Source organism: Anarhichas minor, unplaced genomic scaffold, assembly GCF_050575085.1.
Source record: "Anarhichas minor isolate MPS153535 unplaced genomic scaffold, ASM5057508v1 ptg000011l, whole genome shotgun sequence".
NCBI lineage: Eukaryota > Metazoa > Chordata > Actinopteri > Perciformes > Anarhichadidae > Anarhichas > Anarhichas minor.
In genome coordinates this window covers 972,370-981,269 of record NW_027466457.1, presented here as the reverse complement: position 1 = coordinate 981,269, position 8,900 = coordinate 972,370, and the positions used below count along the sequence as shown (strand labels likewise).

The following is an 8,900-nucleotide window of genomic DNA, read 5'->3' as shown; positions in this document are numbered from 1 at the left end:
TATTACATTATGCAGTTGAGCCTACTTCTTTATTGTGATCTGCATTCAGGTCTACATCTGGTAAGAAATCACTGCACGTATACACTATGTTGCCCTCTTGCTGCAAACAAAATTACATTGATAATATAATTTATCATCTCATTGTGGCACCCACGTCTGTGGAGCAGGATCAGGAGAAACCTGTCCTTCTCGCTTTTAAGGGTGTGGGGGGGTGTGGAGCTCTCCCTTTTGTTTCCTCAATCCCATTATGGAAAAGAGCAAAATTATCTCTCTGCTCCCTCCCTCTTTATCTTTCTCTCTCCTTCCCCTTGGCAGAAATACCCCCTTCTTGCCGTCCCATCACCTAGCAACTTTGTATGCGTTTGTGTAGCAGTGTGAATGATGTGCACTACGTGTGTCTGCCCCCCCCTCTCCCACTTACCCTTGACATGATTGCAACGGCCTGTATTCATATCCTGGCGTTTCTAAACCCAGTCACGAGTCGGGTCTCTCCCCCGGCCCACTGGTTCGGTCTCCCTCTCTCTCCTCATTGTGTTATCTCTCCAAGTCACGAGTTTATAAGAAAAAGTCTTTCTTTGTCTGTCTGCCATCCGGACGGATGTCTTGCTTTTATTGTTGGTCTGGATTTCATGATAAGGCCCAAAAGTTTGAGGAAGTACACACACACACACACACACACACACACACACACACAAGGTGACCCACGAGAACTTGCTCATATTGTTGAAAGTGACAGTTAATGTAATGGCAGTTTCACTTCTTTTCACTTTTCCTGTGGCACACCCATTGCCTTGTTACAGGGCACATGACCTTCTGCTGTACTTGACACACACACAAACCCACATCCTGACTTTTAGGTGCTGAAACACAAAGAGAACAAATGAGTGCCAAAAATCCACTTATCGCTGTACACCCCTCCTCTGTTCCTCGTGCAAGATCCCCCCCCCCCCCCTCTGCCTTCATTGTGTGAGCAATGGTGTCACGAGTGTTGCAAGTGTGTATTCCTGTGTGTCTGTGTGTGTGTGTGTGTGTGTGTGTGTGTGTGTGTGCAGGTGAGAGAGATGAAGTAATTAAACAGTGAAAGAGGAGGCCTGTTAGCTCCTGGTGACAGGCCTCCAGGGAGGAGGAGGAGGGATGATGTCATGGGATGTAAAAGTGCTTCGCAGAGCTTCTGCGGTCCGTCTTTGTCATCTTTTATCTCAACGAGAACAGGAGCAGAGTGGAGCAGCGGAGGGAGGACAAACTGTGTTGTCCTGCGGTTAGGTGAAAATATTCGCTAGCTCTGGCTACTGTTGAATCCATCTCACTGTTCAGGAGTTCTTTGATGAGGAAGCGACAGAGTAAAAGCCAAAAGCGTCCCCCTGTGGTGGCTACATAACTGCCGTCCTGTAAAGGGGGGGCCGTCTTCTCTGCCTCTGTTGTCGTTTTCTCGGCAGGCTGTAGTGTTTAGTTTCCTCTGGACGGAGCGCCGTTGGGCCGTTTGACATTGAGCGTCAGTGTGCCGCTGTGTCGGCTGCCTTTTGTCGCGGTCGGCTAATCCTGTGTCCTGTCTGACTGCAGCCTTCGATTACAGCATCACACACACACACACACACACACACACACACACACACCTGACTGCTGCAGTGCTTTTGGAAGCGTTTGTGTGTGTTTTTGACGCGTAAAGAAGCAAGTGAACAGCAAGTTGATCGCTCTCATTGAATGACGCAGGGAAGAGATGTAAGGAGGCCCATGATTCACCCTGTGTCCTTCACCTTATTTGCCCGCACCACAACACAAGTACTCCGCAGTGATTGGCTCGCTTCCTGGAGGCTTGTGTCCGCGCTAGCCCCTCCCATCCCGTACCTCTGCATCATTTGTGTGAATGAAGAGTCCCGGTTATACGTGCAGACCCTGTGCTGCACGTTTCTTCATTCACGTGTCCAGTCCCTCCTCGGTGTTGACTCGAGAGTTGATTAGCCACGCTGTTATAATGCAGCCACGTGTCACTTCATGTGCAGAAGCATGGAGAGCTGTCAACTGGCTGCACTGATTAACTGTTCAGAGAGGGTTGACGGGATTTTGACCCCGACTCAGATTGAGCAAAAGGCACGTGTGTTTGTTTTGTGTGAGCGATGGGTGGAGATAGGATGTATACAGATGATTGAGATTGCTCTCTCTCTCTCTCTTTCTCTCTCTCTGTTTCTCTCTCTGTCTCTCTCTGTTTCTCTCTCTCTTTCTCTCTCTCTCTGTCTCTCTCGGTTTCTCTCTCTCTCTCTCTCGCTCTGTCTCTGTCCCCTGCAGTCCACCCTGTGCTGCCCAGCAGTCAGCATTTTGTTTATGGGACGCTGTTTGCCAAGCTAATCTTCCCGCCTTTCAAATAGGAGCCAGCAAGCGAATGAGAGAGAGGGAGAGGGAGGAAGGGAGAGAGAGAGTGAGTGTGAAAGTGAGGCAGGCAGGCAGCTGCAGTAGTTGGAAAGGAGAGGGAGAAAGAGAAACATGCTCAGAGGAGTGTGTCTGGTTTTGTGAATGATTTTTGAAGTATTTCTGCATATTTACTTGGCTGACTCCCTCATCGGCCTGCGTGCGTGCGTCCGTCCGTCCGTCCGTCCGTCCTGCGTTGAAGCCAGATGCCGCTACAGTAGCTGTTCGATTACAAGAGGTGCTATGCTGCAGCCGCTGCACCTGTAGCCGAGTTTTGCAAGAGCGGAGCGGAGACGGGAAGGTGAAGGGGAGGAAGGGTTCACCGCTGACTGGATGGGGGTTCTGGTGTGCTGCGACTGCTTCTTCTACCGGTAGTGAACAAAATCTCTCTTTTTCCCTCATTGACCTTTCCTTCCCCTTTACCGTTGTTGTTGTTGATTGTTATTGTTTAAGTCAAACTCGCCTTTTTCAGCATTCTTTCACTTACATTGTCAGACCTTCACTGAACCCCCCCCCCCCCCTCCTCCTCCACATTCACTCTCTCTGTTATGCTGCTGCGGTTTTGTAGGAGACATTTGAGGAGGGTGCTGCTGTGGCAGGCAGAGATTCTGCTGTAGTCAGACACATGGGGTATCTTGACTTGTGGGAGGAGGAGGAGGGAGTTGAGGCCAGAGGGACATAAGATGGCACATAGCCATCCTGTTATAGCTGATTTGAAGGGGAGGTATGTTCGATGTTGCCGGTGACAGGGTTTGTCAGGAGGGCAGGTTAAGACTAGGAATGAAATGGCATGTAGCCAGAAGTCAGCTAGTTATTCAGACTCGCAACTTTTGCTCTCGTCCTCCTGTGTGCCCTTTTGGCTGTGCACCGCTGTTTGTTTGGACACAGTGTTCCCTTACAAGGGGGCAGGGAGGCGCTTTTCCATTTTTTTTTCTGTTTTGTTGTTTGTTTGCAGAGCATTGACTGACCTTCCCTTCTGGTCATTTCCAGCAGAATTGACCTTCTCTTTGGTTCCCTACCTGGAACAACTATCATGTGTGTGTGAGAGCCTGTGCCGTGCACTCGTATAGCTGGTTGTTGTGCTTCAGAGAGAGAGAGAGAGAGAGGGTAGAGGATTTAAGTTTGACGCTCTGGCAGTCGGAGCAGAAATGAACTGGTTCCCCTCTCTTGTGGTTGTGGGGCTAGCTAGCCTGAGCCTGCCTTAACTGCTGTATAAAGTCTAAATATAACTTTCTAGTTCTCCGAGGAGCGTTTTGATGGCGAGGGTAAAATAGTAGCTTTAACACACACGCAGCTGGATTAGATTAGGCCTCGCTGTGATTCAGAACTTTGTTTACACTTCACGGCTACTCTTAGTATGAATAACAGCCTGCCGTTCATGTGTGTATTAGTGTGTCGTGTATCTGCGAGGCTGCATATGTGTTCTGCATACAGTAGACCTCGGTGAAGCACACACAGAAGCCTTGTGAAGGCAGGGGCTTGTGCCAGGAATAGACCTACTTATGTTCTTTTCTCCCCCAGTCCTGATCAAGGCAGGGTTGGGACCTGGACAGTGCACTGATGCCTCGTGGGCTCATTAAGACAAAATGGGCCATCACGTCTATTTCTGGCATTTCCTCTCCCTCGGCGTCTTCGTCGGCCAATCGGGCGGCTTGGCGGTGATGTCATCAGGCTTGATTGATGTGTGTTTTTGGGGTCACACCCATCCAAGCAGGTCCTCGTTGACCTCGGCCCAGGCAGGCCCTCCGTCCCCTGGGCTCCAGTGTTTGGCCTTTCAACAGTAGCATTGTGTGGAGTAGAAACGGCATCAACTGTAATGTTGATCATCCTGTTTAAAATGGAGCGATTGAACAGTCTGTCATCGGAGGACATGAAGCAAAATAAGATGGAATCGGCCGTCATTTCCCAGCCTTTGCCTTTTTTTATATATTACAGTCAGGAACAAAGACTTACTGTGCTATATTATACGAGGCGAATTCAACAAAAACCTCACAAAACTTCATTGATTTAATATAATAGGATGATATCTCAGTTTAATTCAATTTTGAATTATGTATTATGAATACTATCATACAAAACTGAAGAAGATTATTAACCATTTTTGTCATCACATGCATGTAAACACACCATTAGAAACCATTTAAAACACCTATTTAGAAGGAATGCTTAACATTTTTGGAAATATGTTCTTTTGCTTTCTTGCCGAGATTTAGATTTAAAACAAATCATGCCTTCAATCAGTGCCACTGTAAAGACCGTCTGTTTGAAGCTGGAGTCAGCAGCCAGTTAGCTTAGCTTAGCATAAAGACTGGACGCTGGAGGAACAAAAAATAAATGACATGTTGCATCTCATTTTTTATCATACTCTATGTACCAAACCTAACCGTAACCCCTAACAACAACACATTGTGGTTCTCCTGAGTTTACCTTAAAAAAAAAAGTTTGAAAGGACAATGAAGTCAAAAGTTTAAGTTGTGGCCATCATTGTTCACAATTGCGGCGTAAAAGAAAATCCCACTGTCCTCTCCGTTATGCGGTTTTATATTTCTGTACCCGTATTATGTGTTGCTGTTGACGTGTTGCAGGACAGCGGGCACATACAGACCTCGAGGCTCCATCACATGACAAGAGCTTGTGTGTGTGTTTGCCCTCAGTGGATCAGTCGCTAAATGTTATAATGTGCGGTGCGGAACAATAGTTCTGACTGTATCATCACACTGTGTGTGTGTTGTATTAGCTGAGCAGGCCGTACTGTTTTCCATGTGTCTCTCATTAGGCTATCTTTGGCAGGCCTGGCTGCCTCCACAGAGCTGGAGCGTGCAGCTCAACAAGGACGCCATTCTCTCCTCCATCGAACCCCACACTCGTTACACACTCGTTCCCCTCGGCCCTGCAGACCCCCTCCGCGCATTGCTGCCTGTCTTTGAGGAAAGTTGGGCTGCTTTAGCAAACTAAATCATTGTCTATTTAAAGCTTTGCCTGGAGGAAGTGAAGGGCATTATGCCCTGTGGCTGTTGCACTGTACGGTCAAGCTGTTTTGTCATTCAGTGCACATACAGTGTAGTCAGTATAGAAGTATTGACCTGACTGACTGTCCTTCTCTACTTTCACCTGCCCTCCAGTCACTGCGGAGGGCAGACCTCACACACGGGGGCCAGTTGCGTAACAGTGTGTGTGTGTGTGTGTGTGTGTGTGTGTGTGTGTGTGTGTGTGTGTGTGTGTGTGTGTGTGTGTGTGTGTGTGTGTGTGTGTGTGTGTGTGTGTGTGTGTGTGTGTGTGTGTGTGTGTGTGTGTGTGTGTGTGTGTGTGTGTGTGTGTTCAGCCTAGTCATGCTGGCTCAGGAGATGGAGAAAGAGGTGGCCTTGCACTAACTTCACCTCTGCATTTAGATTCACACAGTCAGCCCGCACGCACACGCAGTCATGCACACGCTTAATTATAGAAGCTCTGGATGCGGCTCCTTTGCTACTGAAACAACTTAATTCAGATAAAAAAATATATATATATATATAAAAAATAACTTGGAAGCAGGGATTCATTGCAAAATCGGGAACACGCTACATGTTTAGAAAACGTAATGAGTGCTGATGAGACAAGTATTAGTGCAGCGTAGCAGAGTGGAAGTTGTCTGTGTGAGGCATGGAAAACCTCACAGCTGCTTGGTGGCCCAATTGGCAAGTGGAGACGGGCTTCATTGTTTTTGGCTCACGTTATAGGTTGGTCAGGTGGAAGGAAAAGCGTTGGACCGAATTCAGTATCAAAACAAAGGCCTGGGGTGTTTGTATGTGCTGTGAAGGTGGCAGGGTACATGGTTGTAGCAGTTGTTTCAGCAGCAGCCGATGGCTTCTCTGTGCCGCCTCTTGGGAACAAGAGGCCCATTTTAAAGGGAGACAGGAAGTGCCTTGGCGCCTCACTTCCTGTTTGTTGAGTTTGTCCCAGGCGGGACTGAGAGGGATTGGGGGGGGGGGGGGGGTGGTCTGGTGAAGCCCAATTGAACGGAGAAGGTGGTAGTCTCACTCACACACACACACACACACACACACACACACTTGCCTGCTGCATAGCTGTGTAATTGCCTCAGTGCTGCAGTGCCTTTTGCAGCTGTGCCCCCTCATTTGTTTCAATTATCTACCATCTGACATGATAGACCCGAGAGGAAAACAGACAAGGAGAGTTTTATTATCATCATATTTCATGCCTTAAAAGCACAGCTGGATCCCACCCTACGTCATGTTCAGATTCGTGACAAACCCATTCACCTTGCGAGACCATATTTAATCAAGAGAGTAGCCGTGGCGGAGAGGCTGCTCCGGAGCGAGCAGGGAAGCTGCAGAGTGCTGACTGCAGCATGTTCTGAGGTGACGTCCGTAACATTTATTATGTTCACTGACAGAACTCGGAGGCTGCCGGCCAAAGGAGGACTAACCTCGAATACCCTTTTGTACCTTATTGATTTCTACCAGTGTGTTATGGACTTCAGTTGGAGTATTTCTTTCTTCTTCTTCTTCTTCTGTTATTTAAGTCTTTTGCGTTGCAGACAGATGTGCACAATGCACTCGCAAGCCTCCCATCCCCCTCTAGGAGAGATGATGTCACCAGCATAAGCTCATCTTCCCAGGTGGGAGCCAGTTACTCCTCTAAGCCAATCAGAGGCTTGTTTACACCTGAATCCCCTGGCAAGCACACACACACACACACACACACACGCTCAACTTAACAGTGTTAAGAGCCGCTGATCTCTTCTGCTCATAAAAAGGGTCGGATTATATTTTTCCCTTCACAACTCATCCTTTAGTGTAGGATGTGATACATCTGTGGAGGACAGAGGAAACCGTGAACGTCAATGAATGGAGGTTGTGCAGTGGAGGAGGGGGGGGGGGAGGCAAACAGAGTCCCTGCTCTCGCTGCTCCAAGGACATCTATTGATTTGACCTCTCATGTGTCTCCTTTCAGTCCTCTCTTTTATTTTCCACCGATAGCAGCTGCCTACGCCCACTTCCTTCCCTCCCTCATTGATGCTCCATCTGTAGACGAGAATGCTATTGTTTCCCTCGTTCATACGTCTTATTCCCTCTCAGCAGACCGACAGAGGTCGCGCTCTAATATTTCCTCCACGTCAGTCTCTGACAAAGGGGCGGGGCCTCACTGTGGTTTCACCGTCATCTCAGCAATGCCCTCAAGGCGCAAAACATGCGTGGCTTTGTCCAGGCATTTCCAGAACATTTTGGTGCCGCTTCCCTTTTTGTCTCCTCGCATCCTTACTCCCGTGTGCACCTCTTCCTCTCCCCTGCTGTGGCCCAGACACAGAAACGCACGACGGCATCGCCGCGTCTCACCTAAAAACAACACCGCTCTGCCAATACACGTACACACTCTGTGTTTTTCCTCTTAATTAGCCCCCGGAGATTGATATTTACTGACATCAAAACATGATATTCTGTCATAGCTAATTACTGGAAAACAAGTGTTTGGGCGGAGGACAAAATGTAAATAATAATCTCCTGTTGTGTGTTGTCAGTGCTCTGTGTGATGGGACTTGCTTCGGGCTATCCAGCACAATCTCTTGTTTTTGAGCTGCAGTTGTTTGGTGGCAGTGTTGTTGTTGTTGTTGTTGTTGTTGTTGTTGAGTCATGCATGACTGGCTTCCAAGTATCTTCCTAGGAGAGCTCAGACTTCCTCTCTGGGTAGGAGAAGTGCGTGTGCATTAAGTGATTGTGTTGACTGCAGAATGAAAGAAGAAGCGACCTTGTTTCTTGGCAGTGGGCTTCAGCGAGTCGGGGAGCACCGGCTCGCTCATACTTTCCACCAGCTTGGTTTTTGGTTCGTTAATCCGTCGGCCTCCTTCAGTCACATGCTTCTTCTCTTTGCCAAATCCTGAGTGTGACCACTTCCTACGCTTTCATCCACTCGGTGTTAATCAAACTCCCACAATAGGCCAGAGTTTCCTCTGTTATCAGATGGTGGTGAGATCTCGTCTAGTCATCAGGGGAGGAATTTAGTTTTAGTTTGTTTTGTTTTTTTGCTTGACCTCTGAGGATTTTTGTGCTAAACTAACACCCAGATGTTTTTGTTTTCTTAACTTTCTGAGATGCTATTCTCTGGTTTTGCTTGTTATATGCCTAGAGAACAGAATGCACCACGGTCTTGTGTTTTTAAATTTGGGTAAAAGATAACACGTGTGTGTGTTTTTTTTAATCAAGCACCTTGTGAACTGTGGTAGATTGTGTGAGCAGCACTAATTCATTTTGCACGGCGTAGGGAGGCACTGGCTTTACTCTTCTTTGAAAATGTCCTTGTTTCCTCCGTGCGGTCGTTGTGGCGAGCAGAGCGGCAGATGTGAGCCTCTCCAGAGATACCGGCTACTGTAGTGCTACTGACGGACGCATAATGTTCGCACACTCGCATCTGTGGTGAACGCTGTTAATGAAATTGTGCACGGACATGAGTGTTCTTTTCTCAGAAGCCCGCGTCAGTCACTGAGATGAGAGACTGAGGAA

General features: G+C 48.0%; 1 protein-coding gene across 2 annotated transcripts in view; it reads left to right on the top strand.

Moving 5' to 3' along the window:
* Positions 1-8,900, top strand: part of LOC142947313 (MOB kinase activator 2-like) — a 53,442-nt gene that overhangs the window by 19,702 nt on the left and 24,840 nt on the right. The gene's annotated exons all lie outside the window — the stretch shown is intronic.